The sequence below is a fragment of the Podarcis pityusensis genome, assembly GCF_964106645.2.
Source record: "Podarcis pityusensis genome assembly, chromosome: 13".
In the NCBI taxonomy this organism is placed as follows: domain Eukaryota; kingdom Metazoa; phylum Chordata; class Lepidosauria; order Squamata; family Lacertidae; genus Podarcis; species Podarcis pityusensis.
In genome coordinates this window covers 5459356-5479696 of record NC_138038.1, presented here as the reverse complement: position 1 = coordinate 5479696, position 20341 = coordinate 5459356, and the positions used below count along the sequence as shown (strand labels likewise).

At 45.5% G+C, this 20341-nt stretch overlaps 2 long non-coding RNA genes across 2 annotated transcripts in view; one reads left to right on the top strand and one right to left on the bottom strand.

Moving 5' to 3' along the window:
• Positions 1-20341, bottom strand: part of LOC308460620 — a 428649-nt gene that overhangs the window by 81183 nt on the left and 327125 nt on the right. The gene's annotated exons all lie outside the window — the stretch shown is intronic.
• LOC308460683 lies at positions 11821-18915 on the top strand. The gene is made up of 2 exons (XR_013978719.1): positions 11821-11879; positions 18156-18915. It is a non-coding gene; the product is annotated as an uncharacterized lncRNA (long non-coding RNA).

Genomic DNA, 20341 nt, shown 5'->3' with positions numbered 1-20341 from the left:
GAGATTCCTGCATTGCAAAGAATCTTTGAACTAGATGACTGTTCCAGCTCTATGATTCTATGATTCTAGCTCACCCAGTACTGATCCTTGAGGGGTCCTTGACTTCCTGCAGCCCTCCAGTCCATTATGAGATATGTCCATTTATTTCTGCTGCTTTCTGTTTCTGAATGGGCTAATGATCCACAAGCAGCACTCTCCCATGACTGCTGAGATTACTCAGTAGCCTTTAGTGAGGCACATTATTTCTTTGCCCCTTCCTATCAGATCAGATGTATAACATGCTTAATGTTCCTTATTTGAGTCCCAAAGAACAGGCAACAACTGGTGTGCAGCAGTGAAACAAAAAAACAAAAACTAGCAAGTGAGAAGAGTGTGAAATTGATAGTGTTCTGGGATTCTGCCTCTCCAGCGGCCTGGAGGATCTACGGGGTAGATAAACGTTAATGTTTTTGTGACTTAAAAATGATGAACCTGAAGGAAAACAATAGGCTGCTGCTTTGGTAGTGGAAAATGCAGTTGACGCATGATAAAAGAGAGAAAAGTGGATCCATTTGTCTTCCTTTATTATTTAAAATGTATGCTTTCTTTTTTTCAGGCTGGTACTCTGGCACAATGCTGGAGCAAAGGGACAGAAATACCGTAGCTTTTCTTCTTTAAGCTCAAATATTTTGTTCACATTTCCTCATCTACGTTACTAATTTTTAGCATCGTCTTTCTTAACATGCTGTTTCATTGACTTGATGTGCACATTCTACCTTATCTAAACATCATATTTATTTGTTAGCATGGTTTGTATTCTCCACTTGGAAGCTCAGGGCGATGTGCCTGAGGTTATTCTTTTTTTCTTTTTTCTTTTTTGGAAAATTTAAATAATCTTTATTAATTTAAATTACACACTTATACAAAGAATTTACAAAGAATTTACAATCTCATACTACAAAAAGAAAATTAAAGAAGAAACAATTAAGAAAAAAGAAAAGAAGAAAATACAGAAAAAAGAAAGAAGAAAAAGCAAATTTACGTTCATAGGTTATTCTAATATACATGCATAGCATTGCAGGAATCCTGAGAAGTAGGCTGGCCTGAGATAGGCTTGCCATACGTCAGGAAAATTCCTGACATGTCCTGGTTTTCAGGTGTAAAAGGGGGCAATTTTGCCAAATAGGCATAATGTCAGGGAAAACCCAGATGTATGGCAACGTGCTGGAAAAAGCAGCAGAAACCCTAAAAGTCTGAATAAATTTCATTCTAGACTGCAAAAAAATTGTGCCAACACTGCAGCGCTGTAAGGCTTTCTCAGGGGATCTTCCTGTTTAACCATCTCTAATGGTAAAAAAAGGTAAAGGCAAAGGGCCCCTGACAGTTAAGTCCAGGCGCAGACAACTCTGGGGTTGCGGCGCTCATTTCGCTTTACAGGCCGAGGGAGCCGACGTTTGTCCACAGACAGTTTTTCCGGGTCATGTGGCCAGCATGACTAAGCCGCTTCTGGAGAACCAGAGCAGCGCACGGAAATGCCGTTTACCTTCCAGCCGGAGTGGTACCTATTTATCTACTCACACTGGCGTGCCTTCAAACTGCTAGGTTGGCAGGAGCAGGGACCGAGCAACAGGAGCTCACCCCATCACACGGATTCGAACCGCCAACCTTCTGATCGGCAAGCCCAAGAGGCTCAGTGGTTTAGACCACAGCGCCACCCACGTCCCTTATCTCTAATGGTAGCAAACGGTAAACAAGCCAAGTCTCTTTGATGAGAAAATTTGGGTTGAGTGAATAGCACAAACCAACATCCCATCCGTTTTTTCTTAAACTAATGTTAGCACAGTGCTCTCTTTTTCTGAAAAAGAAAAAGCTAGATTGATACTGCTTTGTGACAATAGAAATAGATTCCACTTCAGGCGCTAAATGAAAGCATAATCCTGATGCATATCATTTAAAAAATATTCTTACAGGAATAGTTTCTTCCTGGATGTACATTCCATGTGGCAAAGTATTCTCTGGATTTACACCATTGTTACACTGCTGCTTCTTGTAGCAAGTATGTGAAACAGGGATGGGAATCTCTGACCTTATAGATGTTGTTGGACTCCGTCAAAGCCAGCTGGCATGGACAATGATCAGGAACGATGGAAGCTGGAGCCCAGCAACTTCTTATATCCGGTCCATAATGGTTTTTGCTCCAGTTACTTAGCGAGATCTGGTAGGTGCTGCCACATTCTCAATTATTCTTGCTACCGCATGCGAAAGCATATCTTCCGCCACAGATGCTGGAATGGCCTTTAAACACTGCAGCACCTTTTCCAGAATAATAGTTTTTCGATTTTGTTTGCTGCTTTCCCTACCAAGTCTTCCCGTTCAGACTGGTGCAAGCTACTTGTGCTTCAGACATTTAAAAAGTACAGTGGTACCTCAGGTTACATATGCTTCAGGTTACAGACGCTTCAGGTTACAGACTCCGCTAACCCAGAAATAGTACCTCGGGTTAAGAACTTTGCTTCGGGATGAGAACAGAAATCGTGCTGCGGCAGCGCTGCGGCAGTGGGAGGCCCCATTAGCTAAAGTAGTGCTTCAGGATAAGAACAGTTTCAGGTTAAGAACGGACCTCCAGAACGAATTAAGTTCTTAACCCGAGGTACCACTGTATTCCCAAGGGGTGGGGGGGGGGGGAGAGCTGGGCAGGCCTAAGGGATGTGACACAGACCTCCCTTCTGCATTGCACTGTTTGTTTGCATTCTGGGGAGGGGCAGAACTTTATAGGAATCCTAACAGATGCTGCAGTTGTGGCAGTGATGTGCCACACTACGTTTTGGCTAAAAGTTAAATATGAATGCTCTGGGGAATATGTAGGCTGGTGAAATTATCCAAAGAGGGGTGACACATATTTCTAGGCAAATCTGGAATTTGGAAGTTCCTGCAAGAGCGAAAGATGTTTTGAAAGCAGAGGAAATAAAGTTTCAATAACTCTAGCAACGTTTCTCTTACATTTCACACCCCGAATCTCAGCATATACAAAAACATAATAAAACATCAAACATTAAAAACTTCTCCATACTTCATGTGTCTTCTAATACAGTGGTACCTCTGGTTGTGAACGGGATCCGTTCTGGAGCCCTGTTCGCAAGATGAGCAGAACGCAACCCACGTCTGCATGTCTGCACGTGCATGGGTCACGATTTGCTGCTTCTGCGCATGCGCATGATGTCATTTTGAGCGTCTGCGCATGCGGCAAAACCCGGAAGTAACCCCTTCTGCTACTTCCAGGTCGCCGCAGGACGTATCCTGAAAGAACGTAACCTGACCTGAACGTAACAAGAGGTATGACTGTACTTGTATAGTTACTTCTCTTCTTGAGAAGTAGAAGGATGGGAGAGTGTTCCACAGGGCAGGCGCCACCCCCGAGAAGGCCCTCTGCCTGGTTCTCTGTAACCTCCCCTCTCGCAGTGAGGGAACCACCAGAAGGCCTTCGGAGCTGGACCTCAGTGTCCAGGCAGAATGATGGGGGTGGAGACGCTCCTTCAGATATACAGGGTTGAGTTTCAAGGGGGAATCAGCAGGTTTGCTGCTGCCGTGACTTCCACTACATTAAATCCTCTACATAACTCTTGTGGCATTTGAAGTATTTTAAATTTTGTATACAGAGGTCCACCCTTTCATGCTTCCTTTTGCTCCCTTGATAAATCACAGTTCTCCTCCTCTTTTTTTTTTTTAAAAATAACTAATTAACTAGAGACCTGGAGGGTAATCTTCTGCCTGGGGTCCTGCCACATTCAGGGCTCCCTCCCCCCCTCCCATCCAACTGGAAAGAGAGAAAAGCTAGCAAGGGTCTGTTCATCATGAACATCACACTGGCAAACTCAGATTGTCCCAGTTGGAGATATTTATATGTCAGAGAGAACACTGTTTTTATGTGATGTTTGGTATTGCCTTTCTGAAGCTACCATCTGCAAGAAGTTATATTTCCCTCTTATGAGTACATAAAATGGAGAGATGGAGTGTTTGATCTCCCCTTTTGCCTGCCAACTTCTCCATGGGCACATTGGCACTTTCACCCCCAGCTTCATGATTCCTCCTATCTACACAACAAACAGTGGGGATGTGAGAATCAATCCAAGATCAACGCCGCGAAGAAATCAGTAGGAAGTTCTTTTCAGAACATTCTGGGTGCTGGCCTGAGCTAGCATTGGCTGTAACAGGGGAATGACTGGTTGCCAACTCTACCTTTTCTTTCCAAGATCTCTTCCATCCCAGATGCTGCTCAATAAACATCTTGCTGTATGTGGCATTTCTTTGTGAGTGTCTGGAGGCGGTTGGAGGATGGATGGCAGCTAACGGATTGAGGTTGAATCCTGACAAGACATAAGTACTGTTTTTGGGAGACAGGGGGCGGGCAGGTGTGGGGGACTCCCTGGTCCTAAATAGGGCAACTCTGCCCCTGAAGGACCAGGTGCGCAGCCTGGGAGTCATTTTGGACTCAGAGCTGTCCATGGAGGCGCAGGTTAATTCTGTGTCCCGGTCAGCTGTCTACCAGCTCCATCTGGTACGCAGGATGAGACCCTGCCTGTCTCGCCAGAGTGGTGCATGCTCTGGCTATCTCCCGCTTGGACTACTGCCATGCGCTCTACGTGGGGCTACCTTTGAAGGTGATCCGGAAACTACAACTAATCCAGAATGCGACAGCCAGACAGGTGACTGGGAGTGGCTGCTGAGACCACATAACACCAGTCTTGAAAGACCTACATTGGCTCCCAGTACGTTTCCAAGCACAATTCAAAGTGTTGGTGCTGACCTTTAAAGGCCTAAATGGCCTTGGCCCAGTATACCTGAAGGAGCATCTCCACCCCCATCGTCCAGCTGGACTAAGGTCCAGCTCTGAGGATCTTCTGGCGGTTAACCTCACTGTGAGAAGTGAGGTTACAGGGAACCAGGCAGAGGGCCTTCTTGGTAGTGGCACCCACCCTGTGGAACGCCCTCCCATCAGATGTCAAGGAAATAAGCAACTATCTGACGTTTAGAATGTTTAGATGTTTTAATGTATTTTTAATCTTTTGCTGGAAGCCGCCCAGAGTGGCTGGGGAAACCCAGCCAGATGGGCAGGGTATAAATAAAATATTATTATTATTATTATTATTATTATTATTATTATTATTATTATCATCATCATCATCATCATCATCATTATTGATAGATAGATATTGCTTGGCAGGGGGTTGGACTCGATGGCCCTTGTGGTCTCTTCCAACTCTATGATTCTATGATTCTATGATTCTAAGTGTTCTTTCCCCTCATCCTAGTCAGTCTTGCTTCCTGAGAGGGGTGGGCTCAGGGGCAGTGGCCTCTTTTTTTGTCGCTCAGTCACTTTCCCTGGGCAGTGAGGGCATGGGGCCTCTGAGGTTCCTCAGGTGAGGTGGGCAATCCTGCTGGGTTTATGAAGGAGGGGGGTGGATGAGAGGGGGGAGGGGTGGTAAGGAATGAAGGAGGAGCCATGAATCCTGACAGGATGCTACTTGTCAAGACTGACCTATTAGGTAACAGAGAGAGGATGGCGTCTTGGTACCATTGGTTGCCATGGGGAGGGAGTGTGCAAAGATGGACTGTTTGCCCCTTGAGTGGGCCAGGGACTGGTTCATGCAGTGTTCCTGCTGGTTGGCTCAGTTGTGGTTGAGGGCAGGCTCTGCTCTTTCCTAGCATGGTGTTTTGCCTTGGATTCAAACCCAGAACTGCCAGCATGTAAAATTAAAAGTTGTCCCTCCACACTAGGGCTCCTTTTACACCCCCAGTGTTCCTGGAAGTCAGTGGAAGTCAGATGCCCCCTGATTTCTTTCCTGTTTGCTGCTATGGCCAAGTTCAAGACAAAATGTGAATACTGAGTGTCTCACAAAATTGCAGAATTGTAGCAAAGACAAATAAAATTGGAGATAGCCCTCTATGATTATCCAAACATCCTGATGTTCTGAATTTCTTGTGCATGTCCCTGCAGGCCTCATGTCTAGCCTAGATAAATAACAATCCCAATTTATGAGTGTCTGATTATGCAGACATTATGGATTATCCTTGGTCAATTCACATGCATACTGCACACACAGAAGTTGTTAAAAATATCAATATCATCATATAAAGTTTTCTGAGTTATAGGCTTGCAATTAAAATGACAGTTTTAAGCATCACAAAAGTTTGGTTTTTTGAAGAAAAAAAGAATGAAGAGGCAAGTTAGCAGAATTATTTATGCTGACTACAGTTATGGATCCTGGGGTACACTATTAAACGAGTTCTTTAAATTAGGAACTGTGTGTGCTATCGCCATTTAATGGCACACAGTAGTTGCATTCCCCGTCTCTGTGTGAAATGGGAGGTGTAATCCTAAGAGTCATCATTGTGGAAGCACATTTTAAAAATAATTGTCTACTTGAACAGCACTAGGGACTCACCTACAGCCAGATCAATGGGTAAACGCCACTTGAAAAATCAGTCACACTCTGGAGGGTCTCCTGAGAAGGACAAAACCTATGTGCTGAACTTGTGCCTGACAGAATCTCCATAAGAGTCCAGGGTGTGCCTTTGCTCATTATAGGGAAACCCTGGGAGACAGGGGTTGTGGTGCTAGATGGCAAACAAAGGGCCTCTGAGTTCAGCTTCTTAGCTGCATTATTTCCACATGAAGGGTCACTCTCTGTTACATGCCACCCCAATCTCCACAGCAGTGCGAGATTCCTAGGGTCCCGGCGCTTTCCCAAGGTTTGTGTTTCGTTTGGAAATGAAGCACAGCGGAGACGGTGGTGTCTTTATGATATACGGCTTATTTACATACATACAACCTGTGTGGTCTAAACCACTGAGCCTCTTTTGGGCTTGTCGATCAGAAGGTCAGCGGTTCAAATCCCCGCAATAGGGTGAGCTCCCATTGTTCGGTCCCAGCTCCTGCCAACCTAGCAGTTCGAAAGCCCATCAAAGTGCAAGTAGATAAATAGGTACCACTCTGGCGGGAAGGTAAACGGTGTTTCTGTGCGCTGTTCTGGTTCGCCAGAAGCGGCTTAGTCATGCTGGCCACAAGACCCGGAAGCTCTCTGTGGACAAACGCCGGCTCCCTCGGCCAGTAAAGCGAGATGAGCGCGCAACCCCAGAGTCGTCTGCGACTGGACTTAACTGTCAGGGGTCCTTTACCTTTTTATACAACCTGGATCTAGGATGGAGGGGTTTCGAGCATTAACACTCCAAGAGGGTCCCATGTCTTCCTTGGATTCAAAACTGCCAATTCACATTGTGCTGTGAACCACTTTTCTCCAGCTTGCAAAACTTCTTGCCTCTTGATGGACCACTAAACATGGTTGGTGGCTGTGTTAACCTTGGTGGGTCATGCTAGAGAGCCTGGCTCTATCAGGATCAGTGACCGGCAGAGATCTAAAGCTGGGCAAAGACAGGCTGAAGCAATGTGTACCAGTTCCAGCCTTGCAGAAGAAGACCTTTGCTAGTTCTTCTTCTATCCTCCTTTCAGAAAAATCCCTACCAGTGGTTAGTCTAAAAACTGCTAGTGGTAAAATAAAGCTTCCCCCACTCCCTAGGAATAGGCATTTCAAGGACCCATATTTATAGCAGAAATAATGCAAACTAAAATACTTCCAGGTATCTGTCTTCCCTATGTCCTGAATGAATTGCAACCATTCACTTAGTGGGGAGAATGTAAACAAGTACCCACTGGGGTGAGGGGTACATTTGCTTCCAGTGGCGGAGGAACCCTCTCCAGCACCCGGGGCGGGACGCTGAGGGGCAGGGCGAACTGCCCAGCGACGCATGTGCGACATCCCGTATGGCCTCCCCCCAGCTGTAGAGCGGCCAAGGGTGTGCACAGTCAGTATGGGTGCCACTTACATGGTGTCTGTACGGCCTGCCGCTCTCGCACGGCAACTGTATGGGCTGCTGCGCATGCACGATCCGTACAGGATGCCGCACATGCACACACTGTACGGGATGCCACTCATGTGTTGCACCTGTACGGGTTGCTGCTTGCACAGAGAGCGACATCCCGTACGGACTGCGCATGCGCGGCAGCCCATATGGAGGCCCGTATGGACAGCGTGCGAGAGCGGCAGCCCATACGGACGCCGCACAAGTGGTGCCCATACTGACTGTGAGTGCCCTTGGCTGCTCTACAGCTGGGGGGAGGCAGGGGCCATCTTGCCACCACCCCAGAGTGGCACCCAGGACAGCCCGCCCCCTCTGCCTCCCACTTCATACGCCCCTGTTTGCTTCCTGCCCATGGTCACCCTCACCCAGGAGCCTAAAACCGGCTCCTTCTCTTTACATCCCATAGTTCCTTCCACTCATCTGCATAGCCCCATCTGAGTTCTTTCTGTTGGTCACATTAAAGCAAGCCAGATGTTTGTGACCTAGCATGTGTGGCCACAGGGGAATAGTTGGTGGTTAAAAAAGTGCAGCATGAATTTTAGATCCTGTCAAACCCTAAGAAATATAAAGCTGATAAAAGTAAACATGTCGCAAGGGGGAACGTTATTTAATTTCCGAAGATGAAAAAGATTGACCGACCAATGAAAACCCTGCACTGTTTAGTCATGCATAATAGTTCTCTTAAGTGTTTGGGGCTTTTTTCTGGCTAACTGAAGCAACTGCTTTAACTTTCACGGCCCAAATTAAATTTGATTTAATCGAAATTCTGCTCGTGTGATAAAGGACTTGAGTGCAGTGAAACTGCAGGGAGAGAGCCCATTATCTGGCACTAAACAAATGCAGCTAATGCTGCAAAGAGTGCAGGATAATTTGTTTTTCATGTGAAATTTCTCCTCAATAAAGCTTTAATCAAACTGAAGTATTATATGGAGAAAAGAAATCAAGCAGTGCTTTATCTCAAAAGAACTCCATAAAACTGAAAGCAATTACATTTTAACACACACACCCCTTTGTCATTTTTCAGCAACGAGGGCAATTAAAAGAGAGAGAAAAGGTTTTGGTCAAGTTTGTACTACAAACCTTATCAAATAAAACCTGAGCACAAAATATGAATGACCAAGAGTGTAGTAAATGTTTTGTCCAACCCACCCACATAAAATAAGAGATTTTCTTCCTGCTGTGCTTGTCCCAATGGCCAGCAGCACAGTAGGACATGCAGGAAGAGCCCCCACCCCAAGACTTGGATTGGGGAGATCTGAGTACATAAGTTAAATCTTCCTTCAGCCATGAATCTCCCTGGATGTCCTCAGGCACTATGCCTAAGGTTGTTTGGGAGATACCTGCCAGGTACACTAATGCAGGAGACCCAAAAGCCAAGTCACTGAGAGCAAGGTGGTCTCATCACCACCCATTCAAATGTTCATCCAGCCTTGCAAGGCCATCTCTGCATGAGAAAGCAAAGCATGCTCCAGCCCAGCTCACTCTCCAGCACATCTCTCCAAGAGTGTCCAAGCATTTGGAGCATGTCTGCCGTGGGGCAGCTTGGCTGTTGCTGTGAGCTGCACCGTAATAGCTGACACACGTTCAAGGGGCTGCCCCATGGTGTACATGATTCAGGGCAGAAATGTGCAGCCCCAGTCTTCTGCCTCGTGTAATTCCAATCCTTACCACCAAAATAGGGCTCGTGCCAGCAGCAGAAAACATCACTGGCAGGGTTCTAGAGGCACTTTCAGGAGGGTGGGAACAGATGCAAGAAGAGGCATTAGATCATGGGTAGGCAAACTAAGGCCCAGGGGCCGGATGCGGCCCAATCGCCGTCTAAATCTGGCCTGCGGATGGTCTGGGAATCAGCGTGTTTTTACATGAGTCAAATGTGTGCTTTTATTTAAAATGCATCTATGGATTATTTGTGGGGCATAGGAATTCGTTCATTTCCCCCCAAAAAATATAGTCTGGCCCCCTACAAGGTCTGAGGGACAGCAGACCAGCCCCCTGCTGAAAAAGTTTGCTGACCCCTGTATTAGATCATTAATCAGGGCCGGCCCACCTATGAGACAGGCTAATGCAGCTGCCTTGTGCAGTGGGACACCAGGAGTCAGCACCTTCACAGGTTCCCCTCTGGCCCTGCTCTCTCTGCCACTGGTGGGATCTCTGGCACTCCACAAGATATCGTGAGAGCTCTGTCAGATCTCGCCGGAACCCACCACGAGGACCCAAGTAAGGAAGACTTCAGCAAGGTGGCAGCTTCTTACTTTGTCTCAGGCAGTGAAATGGGACACTCTGCCCCTGTCATTAATATACAAATTTGCAGGACTGGTGCCTGCCTGCAGGCATGCTTTATTCCCTGAGAAAGTCTAACTGGAGGACTGTGCCATCAGCGGTGGACTTTGGTAATCTTTTGTAATATAGTGCCCTGGGGGGGGGGGAATGCCCACATCACGCAAAATCTGGCACTGGTGCCACTTTGGAGCCAAAGTGTAATACTGTTGTTTCATTAAAAGGAGGAAACTTTTGCCCATGGCAATAGCTGCTGATTTCTCCCACAGTCCGGCAGATTTTGAGCCAATGAATGCTTTAAGCACTTGGCCCCTCAGCCTTCCAGTACATTTCTTAACTGAGATGATAGAAAAGGATGATCTAAGATTTGTTGGTCTTGCCTAAACCGAGGCTCATTCTTTTCTACTCAGGCTATTGATTTATCATGTAGAAGTTTAGCATATAGTTTACTGATTATGCTGAAGAGACTTATTGGCCTATAGCTAGCCGGATCATTCGTTACTTCTGGCACTACAGCTGCCCAGTCGCACTTGGTTGGAACGCAGCCTGTTTTAGTCATTCTTTGTCCGAAGAAACTTTTCCACTCCCTCTTGACCAACCCTCAGGGGGGAAGGGTCACATGCCAGCCGTGGGTGTTGCCCAAACAAAAGTTGGCACGACTACGCATCCACAGGCCTCTTTTTATGTTTACAAATCCAAAAGCTATTTCCCTGAGCTAGTGAAGTATTGGCTCCTGGAATCTTGGACCTTGACTTGGGAGTGGAGTCAATTGCAATATTGGAGCGAAGTTGGTGTGCCCCGTTATGCTTACATAGATGTTTTGAGTGATGGATTGGAGTGTGACAGAAACTTTTGGGATGGTTTATACCACGAGTGGGCAAACTAAGGCCTGGGGGCCAGATCTGGCCCCATTGCCTTCTAAATCCAGCCCACGGACAGTCCAGGAATCAGTGTGTCTTTACATGAGTAGAATGTGTCCTTTTGTTTAAAATGCATCTCTGGGTTATTTGTGGGGCATAGGAATGCGTTCATTTCCCCCCAAAAAATATAGTCCAGCCCCCCACAAGGTCTGAGGGACAGTGGTCCGGCCGCTTGCTGAAAAGGTTTGCTGACCCCTGCTTTATACTCTTTTATAATATAATTAAGTACCATCAGTACTTCTTTTCTTCTAGAAAAAAAGGTGCCAGGACTCCATACCCTTGAGTACCCCCAGAAAAAAAGCACTTACAGTGGTACCTCGGGTTACATACGCTTCAGGTTACATACGCTTCAGGTTACACACTCCGCTAACCCAGAAATAGTGCTTCAGGTTAAGAACTTTGCCTCAGGATGAGAACAGAAATTGTGCAGTGGCGGCATGGCAGCAGCGGGAGGCCCCATTAGCTAAAGTGATGCTTCAGGTTAAGAACAGTTTCAGGTTAAGAACAGACCTCTGGAATGAATTAAGTACTTAACCCGAGGTACCACTGTACTGGTCTCCAAAGTTGCTTGATCATTTGGGGTCTGTAGTGAGTTCAAACTCATGGCTAAACTGAATTTTAATAATCTGTCTGTCTTTCTAAGGTGGATAGGTCCCAAATGATAAGGAAAAAATCCTGGGCTGCGGATTTACGCCACTACCCAGCTCATCGGGGTGCCACTCCCTGCGGGTCTCACCAGTCGGCAAAAGAAGGAGTCTCCAGCCAAGTTACCGAAGCAAAACAGCGGTCAGTAGTCCTGATCTTTATTTGTTGCAACAAGGGTCAAGCACAGAAAGAGTAGCAACCCTGAGCATGGGGTTACGTGAACTTTCAAGACCTCATTTCCCACAATACGTTTTTCAACAGCATCATTGATACATCACAACTATGTCACAAAGCAGGAGTGTCTGGCATGTAGAAACATGAGAAACTGTGAGGGGAAATTTGTCTTAAGGGTTTTATGTGCTAGGTTTTCACTTTACTCCAAAACAGAATGCTGCGAACAGTTTCTGCCTTGGCTTGATGGTGGTTGTGCTGCCATCTTCTTCACACTTAAACATAGGGACATAAGAGCAGGGTGCTGGATCAGGCCAATGGCCCATCTTGTCCAGTATCCTGTCCTCACAGCAGCCAACCAGATGCCTGAAGGAGCACAAGATCATATCTCTCACGTCTCGTGGTCTCCAGCAACTGGTATTTGGAGCAGTGCTGGCTCCAACTGTGGCGGTTGAGGACAGCCATCACAACTAGAAGTCATTGGAAGCCCTCTCTGCCATGAAAGTGTACAATCCTTTTTAAAAGCCACTCAAGTTGGTGGCCTCCTGGAGGTGTGAGTTTCAAAGTTTGACTTAGGTGCTGCATGAAGAAGCACTTTCTTTCACCTCTTCTAAACTTCTAACAAAAGTAGATTGATCTCAATGGGGTTTGGCTGTTGGTCCAGGTTGCCATTTCTGAGACACTCTGAATCCTCTGTATTACTCAAATTTTATTCCTTCCACTATCGACAATGAACATAATATATGGAATTGCAGGACTGATAGACTTCAAAGTTGATATGCTTTCACAGGGGCAAAAGTAATTCCTTTATTTTATTTTATTTATTTAATCCTGTATTGTGTTTTTAATATTTGATTGGGAGCCGCCCAGAGTGGCTGGGGAAACCCAGCCAGATGGGCGGGGTATAAATAATAAATTCTTCTTCTTCTTCTTCTTCCTCCTCCTCCTCCTCCTCCTCTTCTTCTTCGAGGCTTGCCCTGGGCTGTGCCCATCCGAGACCTTCAGAAATTTCCCCCAGAATTTTGAAGTAAGCTATTTTCTCCTCATTCTGCTCAAGGCAGCAAAACTGTGGGTATCTCCAATCTGTATTTTTACACATACCACAGAGCTTTTGAAAAAAAGATCAATGAAATATAAGAAGGACAAGCACAATCTGCTTAGCATCCTGTTTGAATTGTACCAAACAGGCATCAACAACAGTTTAATAGTTCTAATGAACAGAAAATTGTTCCTGGCAAAAAGAAGATTTTAGTGCTGAAATGCATGGTATTGAACGGAGGACACTCAGTTCATAATCAAACTTTTATGACTGTGGATTTATTTTTGATATTGAATTTATATCCTGCCCTTCCTCCCTAGGGAACCCAGGGTGGCAAGCAGATCCATAATTAAAAAACAAAGCAAATTGTTCTAACACAGTGAAAACTTTCTAAAAACAGAAACAGTGAAAACCTTCTAAAAGCATTTACAGTTAAAAGCAGGGGTAGGCAACCTAAGGCCCGTGGGCTGCATCCGGCCCAATCACCTTCTCAATCCGGCCCACGGATGCTCCGGGAATCAGCGCGTTTTTACATGAGTAGAATGTGTCCTTTTATTTAAAATGCATCTCTGGGTTATTTGTGGGGCATAAGAATTCGTTCATTCCCCCCCAAAAAAATATAGTCTGGCCCCCCCCACAAGGTCTGAGGGACAGTGGACCGGCCCCCTGCTGAAAAAGGTTGCTGACCCCTGGTTAAGAGCATAATTCCATCTGGTGATCTTTTAAGTTGCGAGGAACGTTATTCTTCAGCTACCAAATACCTGGGTCAACAGGAATGTTTTCAGGTTCATCTTGAAAGTTCATAATGATGGAGACAGACATGGCTCACTAAGGAGAGCATTCCACAACTGGGGAACCGGTACTGAAAAGGCAGCCCACAGTGGTGTTGCCACTGCCATTCGTAGGGTCCAAAATGCTTGGTGATGGGGAAGGAGATTTTAGGTCAAACAGCTCTTAGTGTCAGAAAGTTCTTCCTGGTGTTTAGTCAGAATCTCCTTTCTTGTAATTTGAATCAATTGGTTCAGGTCCTAGCAGGAGGAAGAAAAACTTCCTCCACCTTCCATGTGAAAACCCTTTATATATTTGAAGATGGTGATCATACCTCTTCTCAGTCTTCTCTGTTCCAAGCTAAGCATGCCCAGCTCCTTCAACCATTCCTCATAAGGCTTGGTTTCCAGACCCTTTATCACTTTGGTCATCTTCCTCTGCACATCTTCCAGCTTGACAATATCCATCTTAAATTGTGATGCCCAGAACTGGACTTGGAACTCCAGGTGTGGTCTGGCCAAGGCTAAATAGAGTGGGACTGTTACTTCCCTTGATCAGTACACTAGACTTCTGTTGATGCAGGACTAATAATAATAATAATAATAATTTATACCCTGCCCATCTGGCGCTCCCAACAGAATATTAAAAACACGATAAAACATCGAACATTAAAAACTTCCCTATACAGGGCTGCCTTCAGATGTCTTCTAAAAGTCAGATAGTTGTTTATTTCCTGGACATCTGATGGGAGAGCGTTCCACAGGGCGGGCGCCACCACCAAGAAGGCCCTCTGCCTGGTTCCCTGTAACCTCATCTCTTGCAGTGAGAGAACCACCAGAAGGCTCCCTCAGAGCTGGACCTCAGTGTCCAGGCTGAACGATGGGGGTGGAGACGCTCCTTCAGGTAGGACAGGCTAATCTGGGCATAAACAGAAGACACATGAGACATCAGTGACAAGGTGGAATCCAGGAGTACTCCCAAACTATGAACCTGATCCTTCACATAACAGCACATATAACATACATCTAATTCCCAGACAAGGGAGTCACACACTCTTCCATCATATCAGGATTCAATCTCAGTTTATTGGCCCCCATCCAGTCCACCAGTGCCTCTAGACACCTGTGAAATTGAAATTGAAATACTTTATTGTCACTTGTACAACTTGTATACAGTGATATTACACAAGCACCCCCCACTCAGCTCTCTTAGTCTTAATTCCCCTCGTTTACTGACGCACACCCACCAAACCCGAAAGTCAGTTGCCCTGTTGTTATCTTTTCATTCAGCAGCCTAACAGCCCACAGATAGAACCTGTTCTTTACCCTGTTGGTGTGACTAATCATGCTTCTATATCTTCTGCCTGAGGGCAGGAGATCAAGAAAGTGCTGGCCAGGGTGTGAATCATGCCTGAGAATTTTCCTCACTCTCCTGAGGCAATGTTCTTCCTCGATGTCATCCAGCAGATTCACGGGACAGCCCATAATATCTTGTGCTGTATTCACCCCCCCTCTGTAGGCACTTCCTATCAGTTGATGTCAAACCAGCGTACCACACTGTGATGCAGTATGAAAGGACATTTTCTGTTGTGGACCGGTAGAAGGAGATCATCAAATGTTGATTGACATTGTTCTTTCGCAATACTCTGAGGAGATGAAGTCTCTGTTGGGCTTTCTTAAGCACCTGGGTTGTATTGATTTTCCAAGTAAGGTCTTCACTGAGGTAAACTCCTAGAAATTTAGAGGAAGAGACTCTCTCCACATCCTTCCCCGATGTACAGCGGGGCTAGTTCTCCTCTCTTCCTCCAAAAGTCCAGCACCATCTCCTTTGTCTTGCTGATATTAAGGTGCAAGTTGTTCCCTAGGCACCATGTAGATAGAGACACCTTCATGGCCTCTGCTGATTCCAGTGAAGCTGTGTGCCATCAACATACTGATAAATTGCAGTTACTCCATTAATGCTGGCGGCTGTGTTTAGTAGTCAGACGCCACATTTAAATTTGGGTTGGGGGGTTTTTTGTTTGTTTTTTGTTTCTTTGCACTTCTCCCATCTATAATTTAAATGTAAAACGGAGGGTGGCTAGAATGTGCTTTTGATTCCTCAACGGCGCTCTTCCGCTTTCCAAACTAAATTACATTCTTTTTAAACATATTCCAAGTCATAAGTGGCGGCGGGGGGGGGGGTGACAAGGAGTTTCCAACATGAAACGTGTCATCCGGAACAGAAAACGGGAGACAGCCATTGAGAAATCAAATGTACATTCAAGCCAACATCAGTTTTGCATTTAAATTATAGATGTAAGAAGTGCAGAAACAAAACAGGATTGAATTTAAGTGTGGCATCTTACTATTGCCTTCAAGTGTAATAAATAATTTTTCAGAGCTGTCAAACAAATTGCATTTGCAACAATCTGAACAAACCACTGAACGAATGAAAAGCACAATCAAGATGTATTGAACCAGTAAATGGGGAGCAGCCGCTTCCATCACCTTAAAACAACAGTCTGCTACATTTAAACATGGCAAATATTAAAAATTTGGCATGATTTTTTTTAAAAAAACTGTCAACATTTTAAATGGAGGTTGTTGATAGTATTTTTCATGGGAATCTGGTTAGCCACTGTGGGCATGGGAAGCTGGGCTTTTAGTCAGATCCAACAAGTAGGGGGGGGACGCCGGAATGCGGGTGGCGCTGTGGGTTAAACTACAGAGTCTAGGACTTGCTGATCAGAAGGTCGGCGGTTCGAATCCCAGTGATGGAGTGAGCTCCCGTTGCTCAGTCCCTGCTCCTGCCAACCTAGCAGTTCAAAAGCACGTCAAAGTGCAAGTAGATAAATAGGTACTGCTCCGGTGGGAAGGTAAATGGTGTTTCCGTGCACTGCTCTGGTTCGCCAGAAGCGGCTTAGTCATGCTGGCCACATGACCCAGAAGCTATATGCCGGCTCCCTCGGCCAATAAAGTGAGATGAGCGCGGCAACCCCAGAGTCGGCCACTACTGGACCTAATGGTCAGGGGTCCCTTTACCTTTACTTTAACAAGTAGGGGTACCAAGAAAAGTCTCCAGTATTGTGCATGTGGTTTGCACCCTCCAACCCATTTGCAAATGGGGATACCAATTTGCATAAATTTGCATATGATTTGTATCATATGCAAAATTTATAATTATTTTTTAAGTGGTATGGGGGGGGGCTCAAAATAAATCAGTGGCCACACATGTAATAAAATGTCTAACAGATAGAATGAGAACCAATGAAGTTTCCCCCCTCAGTGCATTTCTATACAATCCTGCATTTGCCACAGCAGAGGTCAGGTGGGGTGGGGCTCTTTAATGTGCACCTGCACTTGTTGTGTAGAAAATAACTGCAGAAAATAACTTACCAGAGTACCTAATCTCAGGGGAATCCACCACAGGAAAGATGTATCATGAATGCTAGGGAAAAAAGGAAGGGCAAACTTTGGAGATTCCAAGGACTAGAAAATGAGACAGAAGCAGGAAAAAAAACAGCAGCTCTTTAGGATTCATGTCACCTGCTGTCTAAATGGCACACTTGTCAACTTTGACTTCACTCATGAGGTAAAAAACACACACATGGGAGCAGCCAGACTGGCTCATCTCACAGAAATTGCTTAGGAAGGGTTCCTGCACATTTTGCTTCGTAACTTTTTTTCTAGGAGGCCAACCTGCCTTTTCTAAATAAATAAATAAAAAATTTAAAAGCTCTGTATCGTGCTCAGGTGCAGATGGCTCTGTTTTTTTGTTCCAGCGACTCGTGTTCGGGCAAAAAAAGCTCAACAAGTTTGTGGGTCAACAACTGTCTGGATTTTTACTTCTTGAAATATGACAGCCCTAAATAGCCTTACTGTCATGCTTCTTTGAATCTAAATTGCTACTCAGGAGCTGGATGTTTCCAAAACATGCTCTCTCTCTCTCTCTCTCTCTCACACACACACACACATTCTGCCTTTTTTCAATACATGCCAGGCCAATACATTGCCATCCTTTTTTCCTTTTATGTGTGTCCATCACTTGCTGCGTCATTCACTGCTCCTGTAATATGATGTGATGCACACCAGGCTTTATTGAATCCCTGCTGAAGGTTTGATTTGCATATACCTAAGCTGTGAGGAAAAATGAGCCAAAATGACTGGCAGCACACCCTGGCAAAGGCTGGGCATTTTGCCTGGCCATTGATACTGGCCAAGGGTCCCATCATGTAAATGCTGTCACTTGTACTTTGTGGTCGAGGGTGAGAAAGGAGACAGTCCTCCCATGCTGTGTCTGACAGTCCCGGCAGCCTTGGTCAAAAAAGGTAAACGACCCTGTTCCACATACTCCATATATGCCAAAGGAAGATGCCTCACAGTTTGCCAAATGAATTGTCAGTTCTCTGTAAGTTCACATTACCAGCAAAGTTGTTGTTTTTCTGGTGTGTTTTGCAGCTCTTCCCCACGTCCCATGGCTTCAATTCAATTCATCCCACATACACCCGTCAGGAAGATATTGGGCATCACATGGCTGGACAGAGTCTCAAACAAAGATGTGCTCTCTCCCAAGCCAACATTCCCACTCCTGTCTCATTGACGTCTACCTTGGCTTGGTCATGTCCACAGGATGGAAGATGTCAGCATCCCCAAGGGAGACGGCTTCAGGCTCTGCATTACAAAGATATCTGTAAACATGATGGCTGGCAACATCAACCCCTCTGTTTGGAAACCCCTTACAAGATGACCACAGTGGCTGGAGAAAGTCAGGTCGTGTATCCATCGCAGGGACCAGAGGAGGAATGACAGCAGCACAACAGAATGCCTTCATCTGATCCAGGGGCAACACAACACATCTCTCCTGTATCAACACAACATGTCTCTCCCGTATCAGTCTTAACAGCCACAGCAGGCGCTGCAACTCTCCGAAGGTTTGACTTCACCTCCAAAGCCACACTCTTCCATTGTCTCCCAAGAGAGACGAGTGCCAGTCATCATACACCAGGAGGCATTGACAGGCAGGGGTGTGTTTCCCCAATGCAAAGGTGTTCACACCTTGGCTAGAGACAAATTAGGAATGGTTTTTGGACTCCAGTGGACCCGAAGCTGGTTTGAGGAGCAACACATCAAACAGTGGTAACAAAGCACAGGGTACATATGCATTTTGGATAACATCATGTGAAACAGTATGAGTGCACATTAAATGGGAATGTGAACATAGCTTGAGTCTCTCACATTGCTCCCTATCTTCCCAATGTCTGCTACCAAGTGACAGTTAAAAACATCCCCCTCAAAATCTGTACTCGCATTGTCTCTTGGAGAATCTACCCCAGAAATTGTGTGTGTGTGTGTGTGTGTGAGAGAGAGAGAGAGAGAGAGAGAGAGAGAGAGAGAGCGTAACTAATTGGGGTTGTGAACTTATGCACACTCAGTGGGACTTAGTTCTGAACAAACACACATAGGCTTGCAGTGTCCATTTCACAGCACAATATTTGGAAAGTTCATGTTGTGCTTGCAACACACTGTTTGCTCTGCCTTTTATAGCAGAACAGCCGCACCATGGATTATGGAATACAATGTCCTATGTTATTAAAGTTATGAACAGACTCAAATCCATGATACTGGTTGATCTTTTTCTACATGGTCTCATAACCCCAGAGCTATCTCACTTGGCTCCTTGCAATATATTCTATATTAACTGTGTGCAACAGCTAATACTCAAATTCTTAGAAATCTCAGCAAGTACAACAGTGTGAGCATGTGGAAGGGAGGGAGGAAGGGAGAAGAAAGCCAAGGGCCCGGGAGTAAGTCTCAATATAGGCAGCTGGTGATGATTTAATTTAGACTGTCTATACATACTGTACATTTATGTGACTGAATTAGGTCCTTTGTTATATAAGCAACGTGCATGGGAATTCATCTGTGTATACGGCAGATCAATGGTAGAGGAATATCCTCCGCAGGAAAATATTTCCTCTTCATGCAGCTCTGCCATGCTGTAACATATAGCTTAGATATAAATGGGAGCTGGTGATACAAAAGATGGAGCACAGTGACCTACCTCAAAAGAGGTGTATATCACTTTAAAAAATAATTGTGTCAGGAAACTAAAATCTAGCTGCTTCAGCCATTTGCTATCTGAAGCTTTTCTGTTCTTTCCATGGCACTCACCCAGTGAGCCTTGAGTGCTGAGCCAATTTTAAATGGACCTAGCTGAGACGTTTTAGTTGTCACCAGATAAAATATTGAATGCAGAAAAGGAACAGAGCCGCTTGCACTACTATGGCCCAACTCCCCAAAAAACCACAACACAGCAAAATAAAGACAGTTGCTGTGATAGGTTGTTTCTGTAAAATGCAGGGGAGAATTGCAGGGGGCGGGGGCGGGATTAAAACTATGCTGACAGAAGAGCAACCCTATAGTAAGTTCTGGGGGTGTGGCAGGGACAGGATGAGACAGCGGAGAGTCAGGGACTTAGCTTGGATTCTAAGTCGGTTCACCTCAGTCACCTGCCATGGGAAGCCAGCATAAGTTAAACGCAACTGACACTAAAAACTGCTGGAGGCAGCTTGCACAGTAAGAAACTGAGAGCCAGTATGGTAGTGGTTAAGAGTGGTAGACTTATAATCTGGTGAACCGGGTTC